General features: G+C 38.0%; 1 pseudogene; it reads left to right on the top strand.

Annotated features, from left to right (window-relative positions):
- LOC139732800 (uncharacterized) overlaps window positions 1-19,321 on the top strand; it is a 62,672-nt pseudogene that overhangs the window by 24,448 nt on the left and 18,903 nt on the right.

Here is a 19,321-nt window from a genome sequence, read left to right as displayed (position 1 = left end):
GTATTCTGTCCATAAGTGTGTGTTTGAAAATCCGTGCACAATTTGACATATTAGTGCAGAAAGGGTTAATGATCTCACCACAATCAGGTCCAGCTCAATCCTTCCACATGAGATGGGACACTTTCATATCTACTTCTGACGTGGACGATTAAGATGGAACATTGTAAATAATAGATAAATGAGTCACGCCAATTGACGAAATACAATGTGATAGTAAATACGATGCAAATCCTATGATATTCCGTGATGTTAACAAGGGATGTTTATCGCAGTTTTCGCGAATTAACTCTGGAAAACTAAAACTAATGGCAGCATTACCGCGATCATACTTGTCGTTAATGTAACTTCAAAAAAAAAAAGTATATGATCATGAGCAGCTGACAAATGTGCATGCTTAAACAAGGGAAATAAGAGTATAATCTATTCATTAAGTGCTCATGGTTTTACGATCCATAAATATGTGCCCTTTTATACAGATTACTATAGTTCGTGAGTACATAACGTACCTACAGTTAAGTAATAACAGTTGACGATCTATGAACGCATCCACAGGGACATGGCTTCCATCGTGATAAGACTATTCTCTAATGTAGACGTACTCTCGCATTTTAACTGCGATAAACTGCACGTTAATTTTCCGTCTTTTAGCTTGTTGCCCCATTCTGTCCTTTAAACATCCAGTGTTTAAAAGTTAAATGGGTCAGAATACAGTAAGAAAGACAAACTCTAATATGGTCTAATTTTGTTTGCTTCCAGGGATACCGTGGAAAGCGAGGACCCGAAGGCTACTTGGGACCCCCTGGTGACCGCGTAAGTCCTATACTCGTGCATTTATATATACATTTCATTTCAGACTCATTTTCATATGATTAAGTTTTACTTTGTAATGAGGATGTCGATATCTCACCATAAAGGAAGATTAAGATAACCCTTTTAACGTGATGTATATATGGTGCTTTAAACCTACCAGGGAGAAGAAGGAAATGATGGCCGAGGAGGCAGACGTGGAAATCCCGGTCCCCCAGGACCCCCCGGACCCCCCGGTGAGGTAAGAAGGAATTCCAGCTGGTCTACGTGAATTCACGAGTGGACCTTCAAGTGTGGCAACTGCGTATGAACGTAACTGATATTCCATCGTGGCTTAGCAGTCAAGCATCTGTATTACAAAACCAAAAAGTGGATTGCTAAAGAATTTCCAAACGAACAGAGTAGTCAGTAGTCTACAACTTCGCATTAAGTGTCATATTGCTTGAGTTCTTCGTCAAGGATATTTTGTGTTTTAACTACGAGCTAATTCATAAAAAAGTGGATTGCTAAACAATTTCCAAACAAACAGAGTAGTCTACAACTTCACATTAATTAAGCGTCATATGTTTGAGCTCTTTGTCAAGGATAGCTATGTTATGATTACGAGCTAATTCATCAATGTGCAAAGAGTAGGACTGTCGAGCAGGATAGCTCCGTCTATTGGAGTATGATTTGAAGAAGGCACGGACATAATACACATACACTCCTTGGTATATGAATCATTCTCATGACCCTTACGTGAAAAAGGAATACACTTACATTCAATCAAAAAAAAAGTAGCAAGAGTGTAATACAATATTTCATTGCCGTTAACCATTCTCAATAATCCTTTAATAGCACCTTTCAAACTCTCGATAATCCCTTCACTTGTACATTTGCGTTTGTGTATTGCTTATTAAGTACGTCCCTGTTATTGCATTTTTACGGAATATTTCATAGGCATTATTTCTCACTCAGTTTGAACTTTTTTATCTGTATTCTTTCAATTGTGTATCAGTTCAACATTTGGGTGCTTTCTTATTGTGTCTTATTTCCATGAACAATGAATTGAACAAAATTATACATTTTCTGTTTGCGATTTAAGATGACGGAAGGCAGGGATAATGCAAATTGAAAGGAATCGAGCAACACTCATGGCATCATATACATTATGAAGATCTGCAAGGCGTAAGCCTAATAATTATATTCTGTAAATATATTGATTAAACAATAGATTAAAGATATCAAATAACTTTATGAGTTATCGGCTATACTAACTACAAAATATGACTTTCTCATTGAATTCATATAGTCTCCTATGACTTTATCGTATCTTGTGAATGACTGTATCAGAAGTTTACTTTTAAGCCGATTTATCTTTCTATTTTCTTCTTTGTCCGTCACTAACTTTCTCAGGCAATTGCTGCAGCACAAACTCGGAAGGGACCGAACTGGGCTGCCATGTCCTACCCATACACACCACTAAGACCCGTAAGTATACAACAAAAGGCTGCTTATTTACTTTTCGTATTCTTGTCTTTCTTCATGATATTAGGAAAGTATGTTGCGATCTTGTTTTGGTTTTTGTTGACATCACCCATTCTCGAAATTGTCCTACGCCTATAATTTCCTAGATTTGTCAGAGCAGAGATTCCTCACCTCAGGAAAGGTATAACCAGAATACAGAAGATATATCTTCTGTTTACGTTATCAGGCATTCATGATGACATATTATCAAAAATGTCAATATCATTTCGTATGTAGTAACATTTGGCTAAATCATGAATGGAATAAATGTTTGCAAACGAGTACATCACGTGCGAATCGTTGTCCATCAAACTGCTCGTTTTAAGTAACCTATGCAAAGTCCTGTCATATTCCTGAACACTGCAGTTTGATTAATGCATTCATGAGTGTTAATGTACAACAGGTTTGAAAATCACTTTTCCTGATCTACCACACAGGGACGACCAGGATCTCCCGGCTACGCAGGAACTCGTGGATCAAGGGTAGATACAGCATTCTCTAAATATTCTACATGGATTACATTAACTGTCACTGTATGCAAAATTGTTTTCATAATAGAAATATATACAGCATTAAAACTAATAAAAGAATCTGTCATGCTGACTCTGTCAGGTTACTCTAGCTGTTTCGTGTGATAAAGATAGATGGAATGTTAGGAAAGGAATCATTAGCTTCACTGAAGAATAATTTCCCTTATTACTACCAGAAATCCATGGCTACAGAGTGAATCTAAGGAAAGAAAAGGGTGCTATGGCATCTTCAAACACTAATTACGCCATGATTCAATCTTCATTACGTTTGTGTGAAAGTGAATATGTAATGAACAATCTACATATGTCATAATCTCTAGACATTGTCATGACATCGTTTCTAGTTCATGATACAGTAATAGCGATTCAATCTAAAGTACTGTGCGATAATGTCGTTTCTTTCTCCTCCTTAGGGAGCCGTTGGTATGCCAGGACCGCCCGGTGCACCAGGACCAAGTGGACAAATCGTAGGTTTCGAGTATTTCTTATTTTGGTTGCTAAAACATCAAGATGCATATGATTTGCATTCTGACATGATACAACATCATGATATGCACACTGACATACATACATACATACATATTGAGCTAAGTATATTTCCTGATGTTCAAACAAGTTGGGTGTAATCGTATTGAATCGTACATAATCAGATAATCAAAACCCGATTCTAAGGACAGTGAGAAGAAGCTATTGTTTAACATCGAATTGGAGCCCATCAATAGTGGATGATACTGAAATATAATCCTTTGTCCTACTCCAGATCGGGATAACGAAAAAAAAAATATCAGAAAGCACGTGACTGTCATGTCGAATCGCACCATGTAAACTGGTAGATATAATGTGGATTACATGCGTCACACTTTCTCCTCTTTCTCCTTACCTGTGTCATATGTCAATATTAGTGTATGATTATATTGTTGGTCATTCTCGTCTAAGTCCTATCTTTCCCTTACTCATACTTGTCTTAGGGAATCGGTGGTCCCCGCGGCTCACGAGGAGACGACGGACTTGATGGCAAAGACGTAAGTGTCCTTCATTCATTTTAAACAGTTGTTGTTCTTATGAATGACAATCAATGTATATGAAGAATAGAAGACGCAACATTCTTGACACGACAAGGAATGCGGTAACATTGTCATAGAGCTATAGATACATACACCAGTTGACCTCTGTAAGAAAGTGAAGCTTGGAGGCTAAACATTCTGTGTTATTAGCAAGGCTTTTCTACAGCCACGTTCAAATCTGCAGTGTTAAGAGTCCACGAGAGATTTAACTTACTGGTCTGTGTACTGTGTATAGATTTGTGTTTTCCTGTGTGTCTCAGTGTATGCTAAAACGATGGGTTTCGTCACTGGGGAGAGAATGTCAATTCAAGATTTTTACCTCAAGTCAAGCCTTAATTGAAATCACACGTTGTGTCTTTATTCGATACGCTTTGTACATTGAGCGGAACCAAAACCCTCCATTATTAGAGGGAGATAAAGAGGCGAAGAAAGAGAGAGAGAGAGAGAATCATACGATCTTTTCAAGTGACAATTGTTTCAATTTCTTGTCCCAATTCATATATGTGTTAATAAGAATGTGTAATTTCAGTTTATTTCTATTATTAATTTCCTCAAGCTAATAGAAAATATGATAAATCAAAAAGCTCATAATCATACTGAAACTGACAGCTGAATTGTTCTTGGCCTAGGAACATAATGTTTCCCCATTTAATTTCAGATATATATGTTTGTGGGTGTGGGCCGGGGGTGTTAACGTGTGTGTGTGTGTGCCTCAACCATGCACACATATATAATTTTACTCTCTAAAGTATGATGTTCTTCTCATAAGTACTGTCAGATTGCTCATTTCGTAATACTGAGCTAAATAGTATTATCTTATTTTTGTATTCTATAGGGCAAGAATGGACTCGCTGGAGAACTTGGACCTGCTGGAGAGAACGGAAGAAGTGTGAGTGAGCTTGGTTGTGATATCCCATTGACTCTTCGTAATCACCTTTTCCTTTTCTTTCATGCTGGCACACTGGAGTATGTAGTTAATTGAACCTGTGTGCATCAGATGAAACCACTATTATACAGCAATTCAACAAAATATTATAAACAGCTGAAGAAAATAAAGTCACAAGATCGGTCAAAAACAAGAACAGTGTAAACGGAAAGCAATCACCACAAGTGAGGACTGTTTATTAATTCAGTATTTTATTGTCGGGCTCGAAAACAAGATCTTAATAATGATTTTCCTTTAGTTATATTTTCTACACATTCTAAGTTTTTTTTCTCATCCTATAATACTGTTTTCGTTTGACAACCCTGCAGGGCGCCCCCGGAACTCCAGGAATGCCAGGAGCGATAGGACACAAGGGATGGACTGTGAGTTACGTGTTGATATACACCCCTGTTTCCCTGATTATAACCTCTGCTGATCTTCCACATTAACATATACATACACCGTATATAATGATGTACATGATAGGTAGATAGGTAGATAGATAGATAGATAGATAGATAGATAGATAGATAGATATTTGTAGATAGATAGATAGATAGATAGATAGATAGATAGATATTTGTAGATAGATAGATAGATAGATAGATATTTGTAGAGAGATAGATAGATAGATAGATAGATAGATAGATAGATAGATATTTTTAGATAGATAGATAGATAGATAGATAGATAGGGGTGTGTTTATGTTTGTATCTCATAAATGGGAATGCACAAAGGTAATTTATGGTCTACCTGACCTAGATCCTGAATGTTAAGCATTTAGTTTAGCATATGATAGTAGGTGTGATAAATGATAATAATGGCTGTGTACATTTGCTTATTTTATGAAAGTATTGGCAATATCATGACATTTCAATATCGTGCTGGACTGCGTTGCAGGGACGAATGGGCAGGCGAGGAGCCCAGGGAGACCAGGGAGAAGCCGGTGCATCTGGTCTTGACGGCGCCCCTGGTAGTGCAGGAGCGGTCGGAAATACTGTAAGTTTGAAATGCTTGAATAAAGGAGCTGGACCCAATTCCAGACGTTCATTCGCAAAGCAGGATTACTGTTAATTAAAGGCACCGAACACAAGTGATGCAATCCTACAATAGGTACTCCGTGACTCGACAGGACGTGGAGTGTTGTAGAGGGAGTAAGCAGGAAACAAACTTCGCATGCTGATATATCCTGCAGTACATTGATACATTGAGTACATTGAGTACATTGATAATGAATATCACACACAATTCATCTGCATCTTAATCACTCGTCCTGAGTGAGAGATATTCATCTTTTCTATTAGATGTTCAACAACTTTGTGATTATGTCGTATTGTTATTGTGTATATCAAAGTAGATTTCTTTTATCGTCTCATTGCCACCAGGACTATAATGATGGTTGTGTCAACGATGTGTTTTGCACAGAGTCAGAAATTCTTCTTCTTCTCCTTCCTTTTGTCCCACACAGGGAGCACGTGGTTTGACTGGAGCTACAGGTTCAACCGGACCAAAGGGACCAGCCGTACGTATCATTGCCCCATTGTAAATTACAGTATATGACTCACTTGAATACTTGCCATTCGTCGAAAATGCTTTCTGTGTGCTCTTTCAATTTCTTCTTTCATTTTTGTGATGATATCACCAACTGGAAAAGAAAAGGAGAAATCTATAGTTTGTCTACAGTATAGATATTGCTCTATGAATCAAGTTACAATGTACCCAGATAAATTGCTCCACCTCTTGAATGAACGACAATTTACAGCCAGACAGTCTTTGTCGACCTGCACCAATGTATTCGTCCTACTGAAGGCGGCTGATTATCGTAATTTGTCTTTTTGCTTGTTTGCGGCTACAGGGACAACGTGGAACTACTGGCGAGCAGGGCGCACAGGGCTCTACCGTAAGTTCATTTCCGTGGATAATTCTTTTCATTTTTCTGAAGGGCCTACATATTGACACGGATTGGAAGAGGATGACGTAATCTTCCTTTCAATAGCAGTTTTCCTTTACAATCCATGAAAAATTGAGATATTATGATAGCAAATCATTGTACAAAACGTTGTTATGTCCTCGAATCACTGCTAGTCGCCTTTAGACATACTTTGGTGCTAGTAGATGTTGAGGTATAGGGCCCCAAAATTCTGTTTTAAATATCTCTGCATAATATCCATTTATCATGTCGTCTTATTTCACTGTAATGTGATAAAACACTGGACACAAATTAAGGCATACCAAACATGTTTTCTAAGTTGTCAAGAAGTATTGTTATGATATTGTGCACCCTTTGTTGTTCTTTTGCTAGGAATCCATTTCTCTTTATTTCCCTCGTCATTCTAAAGTCTTGTCAGATGTGACATTGATTTGTTATGATCTAATAAGTGAGTCTAAAAACAATGTTCGTTGGCCATTCCATAGGGAAGGACTGGACCTCAAGGACTGCCAGGAGCACTCGGACTTCAGGGAGCCAAGGTCAGTTGGAAGAAATGAAATTATTTCAAACAGACCTCACCGTTTTCCTTAAGAAACTCACTTGTATTTGTAAAGTCACTAACTATCTCAGTTTACACAGTTCAAAATTGGACAGGTAAAGGTATTAATGCTATTCCGACAACAGAACTTGGAGAAGGTGATAATCTTGAGATTTATGAGCAATAAACTCAACAGGCAATCAAGTGAGTGGTAACATTGGTTCGACACAATGCTATAAAAGATCCAAAGATTATGGAAGATACCCTTTTCTATTTATGATTTTCAGGCTTTTATAATTCTGACTGTCACATGTTTATTATTTGGGGTTTAAAAAAAGAGCAGTCTGAAAATTATGAATATCATGGCATCACTGAAAAACAGCCTGCTTTTTTCTATCCCGTGATTAATGAAAACGAGCAAACAACGTTTCGTTCAGGTATTGCAGCTTTCCTAGAGGATAAATTCTTCTTCACGTTTATGCAATGAGAATGTTAACTCTTCTTACTTCGTTCCTCTTTCAGGGAGTCACTGGAACCAGTGGTGCTCAAGGTTCGACTGGGACTGTAGGTCTAGTCGGAGAGACCGGAAAGCGTGGAAAACCCGGCAGCGCTGGAGCCCCTGTAAGTACACCTGAACAAGCATTCCCTCGACAGAGTTTTACCATAATCAGCTGCATAGGGAAAAGTGAATACTATTTCAAAGTCGCGTCTCCTTCACTGTACAGCACCCAGCTCGTCTTATGAAGAATGTCAACAAAATGCGAGTTTGGTTTTAGATGACAAGCGCTACAGTATATGGTTAAATGAATGTGGATCACGCAGCTACCCTTATTTTTTAAGTACTCACGACTGCTGACTTGGGTATTTATTCGAGCCGTGCGACCATGGTAACTGATTGCATTTTGATTTTCAGGGTGAGACTGTGCTTCTAAAATTCATCATAGCTTCATTTCAGGTCTGATGTGTATAATATCTTCTTCTTTTTTGATTTTCACGTATGCTTATATTATCAGTGTCATTTTAATTTCATTTTTATGAGTCTGATATAAAACAACAGTATCAGCCTTCGAGCTGCTGGATTGTTATCTTGTATACATATATTTGCACAATAAACCACATTGAATTGAAAAAATTGAATTGAATTGAATTTCTTTCTGTCGTGGACTAAAAGGACAATCCAAGTATGTGCGGGTAAATAAATCCACACTCTCTAGTTATAATCACTGTAATAATCGAGGGAAGATAGACGTTGCTTTTTATTGTCAAACCAGGGAGGTGGGAAGAGACCTGTCTTCCCACCTCCATGGTCAAACACGATATACTTCGCAGATTATATGCACACTTATATGCACACATGCTGGACTGATATCTCGTGCTTTCAGGCTTCATCGGGTCAGAAAGATCGTTTAGTCATTAACGACGCATAGATGTCAAAGAAATTTTGCCACAGCTGATATGACACACTGTTGATCACTCTCATTAATTTGACCTCACTGCAGGGAGTACCAGGAAATAACGGAGAGGATGGTTCCACTGGAATCATGGTAAGTTTGTCTTAATTTTGTCTTTTTTTTTACTTGATCTCTGAATATGTAAAAACAAAAAACAGATATAAATGGCGCCATACAAATGCTGTGGATCATCTTGTTTCCACCTCAATACAATCCATTTCTATAATTTTCGATAAGGTGAATTGAGTTGATTTGAAGAATCAATAACTTGAATGAAATGTGCATTCCTTGGGCAGTTATCGTTGCATGAAGCCTTTCTAAAAATCAACACGAGACCCGGGGTCGAGCGCTCAGTTGAAAATCGTGGAACTTTAGGGGACCGGCCTCCATGCGGACCTCGATGCCATCAGGTTTAACAAGGTTTAACAATCAGGTTTAACAAACCTCATGAAGGAGCTTAGAGGTTCTATTCGAGTTAAAACTGAAGATGGCAAGAGAGGAAAACTGACGTCAATCATCAGATAGCCCTATAACATAATACTTGTTACGATCGCATACCTGTGATTGAGTGTCAAACAGCATTAAAATTTCTAAATTCATCTAATTACACACACACAAAAATCATGATCACCATATTGTGTATTCGAGTACGGCATGTGCTTGTCAAGTGTTAATGTCTAGATCTGATTGTTGCTAATCAATGCACCCTATTGACTTGTGATACAGGGCACTCCCGGTGGCGTAGGAAGGCCAGGCATGGCTGGAGCCACAGGACCACAGGTATGAATGACGTCACATACCACGTGGCTTTCCACGTGACCTTCAGTGTAAGGCAAACCTATGGCAGGTCTTCAAAAGACCGCACAATATCTTAAGCAAATATTTGAATTTTCAACATAACTAAAATCTACTTTATGAGTTTGATTAATTTCAGGTACAAAGAAGACCACTTTTTTCTCTGATAGGGCCTAAGAAAGGAATGAATAAAAATTTTGCATCTCAAGAAAATGTCATACAACAAGAGGCGTGGACCTGTGTATTTAGGAGACAAAATTCATTTCATCTTTTGCTATCACCAACACGCTTAGGAAGTTTACCCCTACTCGATGATATGGCGAAGTCGGGACTATTCTATACCTGAATAAATTCCAATAGCATCACACCCATATCTGTTGTCAACAGACAGACAACATCAGCTATCATGAAGATATGTTTTCAGTCATAATCATATTGAAGAGACTGACATGTTTATATCTCTTGAAATATTTCATCTAGTTTTGTAAATCTGAATGACTATTCATGAAATACCTCTTTGTATTTGACAGGGTGTTACTGGCATCGGCGGAATACCTGGAGAGCGTGGAGATGTGGTTTGTATCTTTCGAGATTGATCTCATTAGCAGAATTAATCTATTCCTAAATAGTATGATTCATCGCACAACCACGTTATTCCTCCCCCAATATAAGGCTAGTCTCTCTTCCATTTTTTATCAACTTTGAGGAAATATATTCATCATGAGTTGATTTTCACTATGATCGTGCGATTTACATGATCTCGAGTTGAAATTTGACCTCAGAAGTATAATCATTACATTTCCTTCGTTAATGTTCTATTGATTTTAGTGCTCTAACTTCCTAAATCATACCAGTCAAACTCTATAAGTCATGCAAGTATTTTCTTTATTTTTCTATTATCCTTGTTTGACCAATGACATTTCTATTATCCTTGCTTGACCAATGATATTTCTAACAGACAACACTTCAACATAGAAACCATTCTAATTAAGGCTTCTTGTAACAAATTGAAGATTGTCCTATTTCTACAATGTAACACACGACCAGTGAGTAAGAAATTTGCCTCGTTTTTCTCATGACAGGGTATTCCTGGCTTTGTTGGAATTGCTGGAGCCCGTGGACCTGCTGGAGCTAGGGTAAGTCTGAGAGCATGATTTGCATAATACTCCATAATACTCGGTGAATTTCACAAATTCAAAGTTTCAAGGATGTTATCACAGATAAAAAGTCACAATATTTCGTACTCGGTCTCATTCGTGATAAGTTAAAGAAATTTAAACGTCTTCCACCAGATTTGCAGTCTTTCATGCGCTAAGTCTTGATTGAGGCAAATGTCACATGCATTTATTTCAATTGTGAAGACAACTTCGTAAATCCCCTCTCTTTTGTTTGAACTCCTTATGTAGCATAAACTAAAGATTGTTTGTGATATCAACTGTTCAGCTATAGTTGCTTCATTTAAGCCGTATACCTGTTGATTGCTTCATTCACAGGGCCAAGTTGGAGGAGCCGGAGAACCTGGACCACAAGGAAGCCTCGGAGAAGAAGTAAGGAGTTGCTTAAACTATTTTTATTTGCTTTCAGAAGAAATCTTCATTTTTCTCTGCCTAACACACATATTATACAATATTAACACGAAAATATCACGTACTTCACTGCATGACGATGATTTTGTGAATGACTTTTAAAACACACACTTCAATATTCAAGCGAGTGCTCATCCCATTTAATGAATATTTGTCGTGGCATTGATCTCATGAAATCTGCAGGGAGAACCCGGCTTGACTGGACCATCGGGATCGCGTGGACCAATGGGTGAACCTGTACGTACCTTTTACATCATGCTTTCATTATCAAGTTATAAATCCTTGAATGGTATTCCGGATGTGACAAACTGAATGCGACACATCATATCATAATCATTGGTTGTTATAACTATCCCGCATACCAGTGGCGGATCCAGGAAGGGGGGGGGGGCTCTTTATTTTATGTTAAAACACAAGAAATAAAAAGAAAAGTATGGGGCCGCGTGCGCAACCCTGTACTGCGCCCCCACCCCCTTTACGGAATTCCTGGATCCGCCCCTTATCTACTAACGTTATCTTCAATTGATCAACCGAAGGACCTTTGTTTGACGGGGCCGTAGATTATATTCAATAAAATGTCTAAGAGCTGTGACGGTACATTTGAAAACTGATCAATTTTTCAGATACCAAATAGTCACCATGATAATGCTGTTTAAAACATTCTTCAGCAACAGCATAAGAAAAAAAAATCAAATGAAGTTGAATTCGTAGCGTAAATATAGCAATGTCAAGAGAAAGTTGGTTAATAGCATGAGATCATAGGAAGAATCCCAATCTACCGGGGGTCTATTCCTTCCGCCTCACCTTGACACTAGTATTCCATCTCCTCTGCAGGGTATCCAAGGAGCTCCAGGTCTACTTGGAGCATCAGGACTCAACGGCGCTATGGTAAGTATTCCTGTTAACAAGCTACATTATACCGACTACATGCATGGTTTTGAGAAATGATTCCAAAACAACGTAACAGAGAGACATAATGTGACATGAACCATCTGTATGACTGTGTCCATACAGGTAGTTTGCCCGACAATCAATAGTCGGCAGTATTGTCTCACTTTTAATGAATCCTCTGTAGAGCGGCATTATGATTTTTTCCCCGTAACAGCTGGTGCTATTCATTATGTTTACAGTCTTAATTGAGTTATTTTGATTCTAACCAAATCATATTCTCTTAGCAGAATTTTTCCCTTGACCTTCAAAACCTCGTCTGTTCTTTTCATAATCAAATTGTTTTGATTAATTTCGTGTGAAACCCCACATTATTGATATCTCCTCCCTTACAATGAATCCGCTTCCATCCACTATTCATTCAGCCAGTACTCGGGATCCATTATGGTATGCTAGAAGAAACACTTGCTGCACAACCAAGAGACAAAGACATATTACCTAAATATTTGCTTTGTAACAAAGCATTGAAACCAGAAACATGAAAATATACCCAAATCTATCATTTATTCATAACCATACCTAAAAACTATATTTTGCATTTTTATTTTGCAAGACCCACATCATGTATACCGTGAACCTAGTTATAAAAGCCTATGGGGTTATTGTGTTTCAGCACCTTTTCCAGCATACATTATTTATATCTGACAGTATAAAGGACAACCTTTAATACTATTGTATTAACGATGTTCAGTGAGGATCAGTACAAAGGGTTCTTCTATGATTAAAAAACGACAGTGAAGACACAAGAACTCACACAGACACAAGGATGAATTTGCTACATGCAGGTACTTTCATCTTACCCATGGTGGTGAAGAACAGTGTCCACCGGGACAAGAAGAACTGTCACTGAGGAAGGATAGGCACGGCTTAAACAAACATCCAACATATACCACCACGTGCAACAATGCTAGCTTCCGTCTTGATCTAATATTGTTGCGAAAAGAGATGTGACTCTTTTATTACCAATATGATGTGTTTCTTCCCCTCTCTCCCATATAGGGTGACACTGGTGAACAGGGAGCTCCAGGATCACCAGGTGATGCTGGAAGCAGGGTGAGTTTACTTCCGGGTCATCGACAGGCACACCCTTAAGATTAGGATGCCAGTTTCCTCTTTATCATTATAAATAGTCTCTATGCATTAATGCAGTATGGTTGATCGCGTTGAGTAGGCATATCACAGAATACCCAACTCAATGCATGGTATTAAGTTGAACTTCATTACAGGGCTTGCAGAATGTAAAACGATAGTAGCGTAATCATGGCACATGGAATAGTATGTTAAATAATTATTTTTCGCCGAACTTCCACTTGACTTTATTGTCCTTTATTGTCTGTAACTGTTCCAAATCTGATGCTGTTGCCAATCATGTCCTTATATTTTCTGTTGTGTTGTCTGTTTTATCTAAGTGTAAAGTAAGTCGTCCTTATTAAATGTCATGATAAAAATTAGAAACAAATAAAAGGAATCGAGAAGGCTAGGTGATAGTTAATCATGATGTCGAGAGCATTCTTTGTAGCCCTTTCTGTTTGTTCATCTCTTGAGCGTATATCTATATCCCATGAATGAAATAAATCTGAAATGTATCTTATGAAATGATTTATACGTATAAACACAACAACATAAGTCTTTTCTGGACATAAGCAGTCTTGTATGGTGTGGGGCTCACAGTCAAGTTGTTGATATTCTGCAAACAGCCATGTTGACTCGTGAGTGGATGTATTTATGATTTCTCTTGCTTCTATCTTTACCAGGGAACCCCAGGCACGCCGGGAACCCCAGGACAGGCTGGAGTGAATGTGAGTTGAAATAGCGCCCTCTATCTACCTATATACTTTGAGTTTCTTTTCACGCTGACCCAGACAAGATTGAGAGAATGAAAAACTATTACCATATCATGTATCAAGTGTAGGATTACAAACTTATCAGGAGTTTTCAAATGTTAGGGCTAATTAACTGATCAAACAAAAGCGTGAAGAAAACCAAATGGTTGGAAAGATCATCAGTAACACATAGCGAATGTAACAAATCAACATGAAATATTAATAACAATTGGCCTAATTAGGAATCATCTTATGGAAATTGCTTTTGAAATAATTATAACAGATCGATGCAAGTATATGTTGGTTTGAGGCATCATGTTAATAAAGGTTGCTACAATTGTTATTCTGCGACATTTTTCTCATTGTTTGCAGGGTCCACCTGGAGAAGATGGAACGGCCGGAAATGACGGAAAGACTGGGCCAACTGTGAGTCTCTTATACCTTGTGCCTCATCCAAAAATCTGACAAAATATTTCTATATGAGTCATAAAAAAACCCCGTGAAAATAAGATATTCAATCTAGTTATATGTATAACGAACACACTGCGCTAAAAGGAGTGGCTTCTAATCTATCGTTATAGATCGGTATAGATAGCCGAATTCTAGTAGTGTCTGAGAATTTGGATACTGTAAAGATGATTCAGGAATGTGATTATTTGATGTTGATGGGATTACTTTCCTTATTGCGGATATTTATTTCAAACATTGGTAATCAAAGTATGAAAAATTTGATTGGAATTCTTACAGGGCTCATCTGGCAAAGAAGGATCTCCTGGACCAAATGGACAGAAGGTAAGTGGAAACCATGGCAACAACGCAAAGGGACCAGAGCTTTCAGTATGATTTTCAAGGGATCAAAACATTCGGTATTGAGTCGTTATAATTAGCAAAACAATCCTGAGATGTTAGCAGAAATATTTTGTGATTTTTTTTTCCTGTTGCTGGTTTTGTGTTAAAACTGTATTGTCATAACAACTTTCTCAGGATGATAGTACATATCCTATGCACTGTGTCCACTAATGTAATGTCTGCATCTTTCTGCCGCTGTAGTCTGTTGTGGACTATTGTCTGCAGAGATCGGGGATGTCTCAGGCATCATAATCTTGCCAAAACTGTTTGGTATTAACATTGTGTTCTGATGACCTAAATCGATTATGGTGTGAATTCAACGTTTGGCCCATCATTATCGCGATTCTATTGCCCGTAATTCTGTCTGATTTTAAGAAATGATAAACTGTGGTTTCTCTTCTCCGCCATGCAGGGAGCACAAGGACCACCAGGGCAACCTGGACCCCCCGGCGTGCAGGGAGAGGCTGTGAGTAGCTTTAACTCGGTTTGATAATTCTGGGCTATAGATGATGAGTTCATGTGAAGTTTAAGTATTCTGACTTGTCTTGTCAGAAAGAAGATTGATAGCTAGGGTTAGTAGGTGGTTAATAGAGGACCAGAAAGTTTTTTTTTTTTGCGTGCCTACCAATGAATATCCATTTATTCCCCCCCCCCCCACACACACACATATATACAAACTTCAGTGATACATTTTTAAATTATATTATCATCTCTGTTATTGACAGACGGTTGAAGCTGTTTGAAAGCTCTCAACTTTATCTCTTCACTTTTGACTCTCTTCAACATTTGGCATTCTTTATATGGTAGACTGAAACCCTGTGGCTGTGAGTGCAAATAAATAGAAGAATGCATGAGAAAATAACGACTGTTTTTCAGACATATAAACAAGACAAGAAGTTTAAAGTTCGAAATATCCGCAGGATAAGGAGGTTTTAGCCTATTGATCTGTTGCCGTTAAGCTGGTAATATATTATGTTACTTTCTTATAGAGAAATGGAAAAGCTGTAGTGTTTTCATCATTCGCTGACAAATAAAATGACATAAAGACCTTGTTTTCGTCCCACACTCTTTCAGGGATTCAATGGGAACCAAGGAGCACCAGGAGAACCAGGATCCAGAGGAGACCGTGTAAGTCAAGTTCTATCAATGTTTAAGATGGTTGTATCGATAGGCGGAAAAGTAAACCATATATTCAAAGTTGAACCAAGACCAACGGTAGCTGTCGAACTTTTCATGACCGCTGAATCCAAGTTATCAATCTCTTGTCTAGTTTATTGTAATGATCAAACAATGTGGCAAATCATTCGCAGGTCTTTGTGAAAGCATTTCCATTCTCTTCACTATTTTATTAGCAAAATGGTTCTCATGAGATGTTCTCGTTTGGTATTTTTCTTTGTCGTCGTGTATTTTCTTTGTGAGAGAAAGTCACACAAATGTTTCTTGTTCTGTGAAGGGTGAGGATGGAGAACCCGGAGCACCAGGGCAGGTCGGAGTTACAGGAGCTCAGGGACGACGAGGAGAGGATGGACCTCAGGGACCTGAGGGACTGGCTGGAGGTCAGGTAAGTACCAAAGTCACCAAGGGTATTAACACTCAAACGTTTTTCGCCTAGAACTTTCGACTTTCATGTCATTAGATATGAAGGCCGTCACAGACTGGCTTGACAAAAAATCAAAATAAAGATGAAAATAAAATAAAGAATCATTATATTTCCGTTTTTAACTGGCAGAGCAGAAGTAATGTACATGAACATGAGTGAGCTCTTCGTGAGTGATCTCCTGCGTTAGTTGAACTTTTACACGGGCCTAAGTAAAGCTAATCATATTTAACCCATACGGTTATTCCTCAGAACAGAAGGTATACAGAAGATAACAATGTGTAGGAATATGATAAATCACAGCGGATAAAGAAGTAGGGCATCAATCTTTTGTATATGATGATAAAGACAGCCTGTCATTATGGTTGTAATATTTGTTTGCATATGCAAGTCATGATATAGTTATATTATGTCGTGTTTTGACAGGGACCTGCTGGTGTTCCTGGAAGCGCTGGTGCTCGCGGAAATCGCGGTGAGCGCGGACCTCCTGGCCCGACGGGTAACAGCGGACTTGCTGGTGCTGAAGTAAGTCAGCTTGAATTGCTATTTCAAGAACTTTTTTCCCCCAGATGATTTCCTCCTGCTAATTTCGTATACATCAAATCTTATTGACATAAGACCATATTCAATGTCTGTTAAAACTTTATGGGTCGGATGTCGACGACCTAAATCAAATCTACAATTAGAATTTTCTCCTGACAGATTCGATTTTAAAGGATCATGTTTTTAATATCATCGATATTACAATATATTGTATTATATAGAGATTAAAATATCTATATGCAATAGGCAATAGGCTATGAGTGAATGACAGAATAATTATGGTATCTATTTCATGTCTAACTTCCAATAGGGTGAGCCTGGTCTCCGTGGAGCCGCTGGGCTGCAGGGACCTGCTGGTCTGGTAGGAGAGCGTGGTCTGGACGGCCGAGCAGGACGCCAGGGAGAAGTGGTGAGTCAGAGGGCCGGGTCAGAGGGATAAACCTTGTAGCTTCCGACTGTGACACCATCATACAATTATCTGCACCTCCCATCATGAGAAATGACAAAGAATCAAACGAAACAAACTGCTCTTACATTATTTACGCACCTGACAGAATGTTAATATTTGCAAGAAGTTACAAAGCAGTGCATGATTATAAAGTCTTTTGAAATACATGAATTTCATCTATTCAAAGCTTTCTAAAGTAATGGACCTATACTTGGTAAAATAATGCAGAGCCGTACAATTCCCGAGCGCTTTTCTGGATTATTATAAAGGAAGAACTCGTTTCATGTTTTACTGGAATATCCTTAAGCTAAATTACAGTGAGATGAATATTGTATGTATAAAAAGTATACAATGATGATGGCGCTAATCATAGAAATATCATTAATGTAGATTAGGAAGAGGTGGGGACTTAAGATGAGATCCTGGGAAAAGGCCACACTTTATGAATACGTTGTTTGCAAACCACTGTTACTGTATTCACCTTTTATTATGTTCATACGTGTTTGATGATTCCTAAGGTCTTTGTTATTCTACATCGTTTGACATGTGATATTTCCACAGGGTCCCACTGGTTCTTCAGGTATCATGGGTCCACCTGGTCTCCGTGGTTTACAGGTAAGTGTTTATGCACGAATTGCCTCCTCTAGTCGTGCAATGTGCTCCCCTGACAAATGTAATGCTTAGCATATTGAATATTTTTAGCATTGGCATAATTGCACAAATTAAAGTTATCAGAAAAATTTGATTGACACTGGTCTAATATGCACAGGCGATAATTTTTGCACATCTCTTGTTTCTTCACGTAAATGCTGAAAAACATCATATTTTCCACTTTCTTTAGCCTCATGTTCACATTCGACAAAGTTCATTCTAAACCACAGCATCAGAAGTCAGGAGTTTTGATCAGACTCACATTATTGATACGAGCCAATCGACACGACTTAAACCTCTACTCTGCCGTTTCATATTGCATATAATAACTATATATTGCTCATCTGTGGTAAACAATCCTCCTTGTGACATAATCAATCAAAGTGTAAATCTTGACACTTGAACTTCATTTGCCATAGGGACCACCTGGACTTCGTGGAGGAGTTGGACCTGGCGGAGAAATGGGAGAAGACGTAAGCGCACCCCATTTCTTATATTCATCATAACTTGAAATGAAAGTATCAGCAGCGAAATGAATCGTTGTTCATGAACTCTTTCGTGAAAGGCGTTGTGATTGGGCAATAAAGCAGTGCAGCATAATTGAGCAAAACCCTGCGATAAGTAAACTCGAGGAATGATATTAAAGGCATTATTTTCCATTTGCAGATGAAACATAAACACAGCTTTAGTGCTTCAAAATAGTTCTATAATGTGAGTTAGGCATAGAAACAATCATTGTAAAATTTTTAATCAGGATAATCATTGTTAAGTATTGTTGAATATACAAAATGTGAACAATAGTTATAATAAAATTGTTTCTAGACTAAACGGTCTACAGTTATGGTTTAATAAGAAAAACAGTGACATCTCGCTATATTTTAGGTTTTATTGCAAAATCTTTATATGATAGGATGTTTTGTGATACAACTGACCTACACATATTATGCATCAAATGTGATAAGTCGATAAAATTTTATATCACTGTTCCCATAGGTAAACTGTATCTTTAATAAGATATGTACATGTTTAGAATTAGTTCCAACCGGTGCCCAAGGTGTTTCTTTGATGTAAATGAATTGATATGTGTATTGTTCAAAAAGACTGTCGTAGGGCCTACAATGATAATCCTCGCAGAACGCACACCTGAAATCACTACAGCTAGTCCGAAGCTTAAGGAAGGCAAAACTACTGTGTGCCGTTAAACTACTAACTTTCGTAGACAAGGTAACAAGCATCAAAAACCCCATCTTAAGTCCTAACCAGAACATGCCACCTTAAGTCAAAGCCAATATTTGGGTTTGTATATACTTACCATTGTACATATCAATCT

Source organism: Diadema antillarum, unplaced genomic scaffold (assembly GCF_040938485.1).
Source record: "Diadema antillarum isolate AM-2024a unplaced genomic scaffold, OU_Dant_1.0 seq00000447_RagTag, whole genome shotgun sequence".
In the NCBI taxonomy this organism is placed as follows: Eukaryota; Metazoa; Echinodermata; class Echinoidea; order Diadematoida; family Diadematidae; genus Diadema; species Diadema antillarum.
The sequence above is the reverse complement of the archived record's forward strand: the minus strand, read 5'-3'. Positions and strand labels throughout refer to the sequence as shown.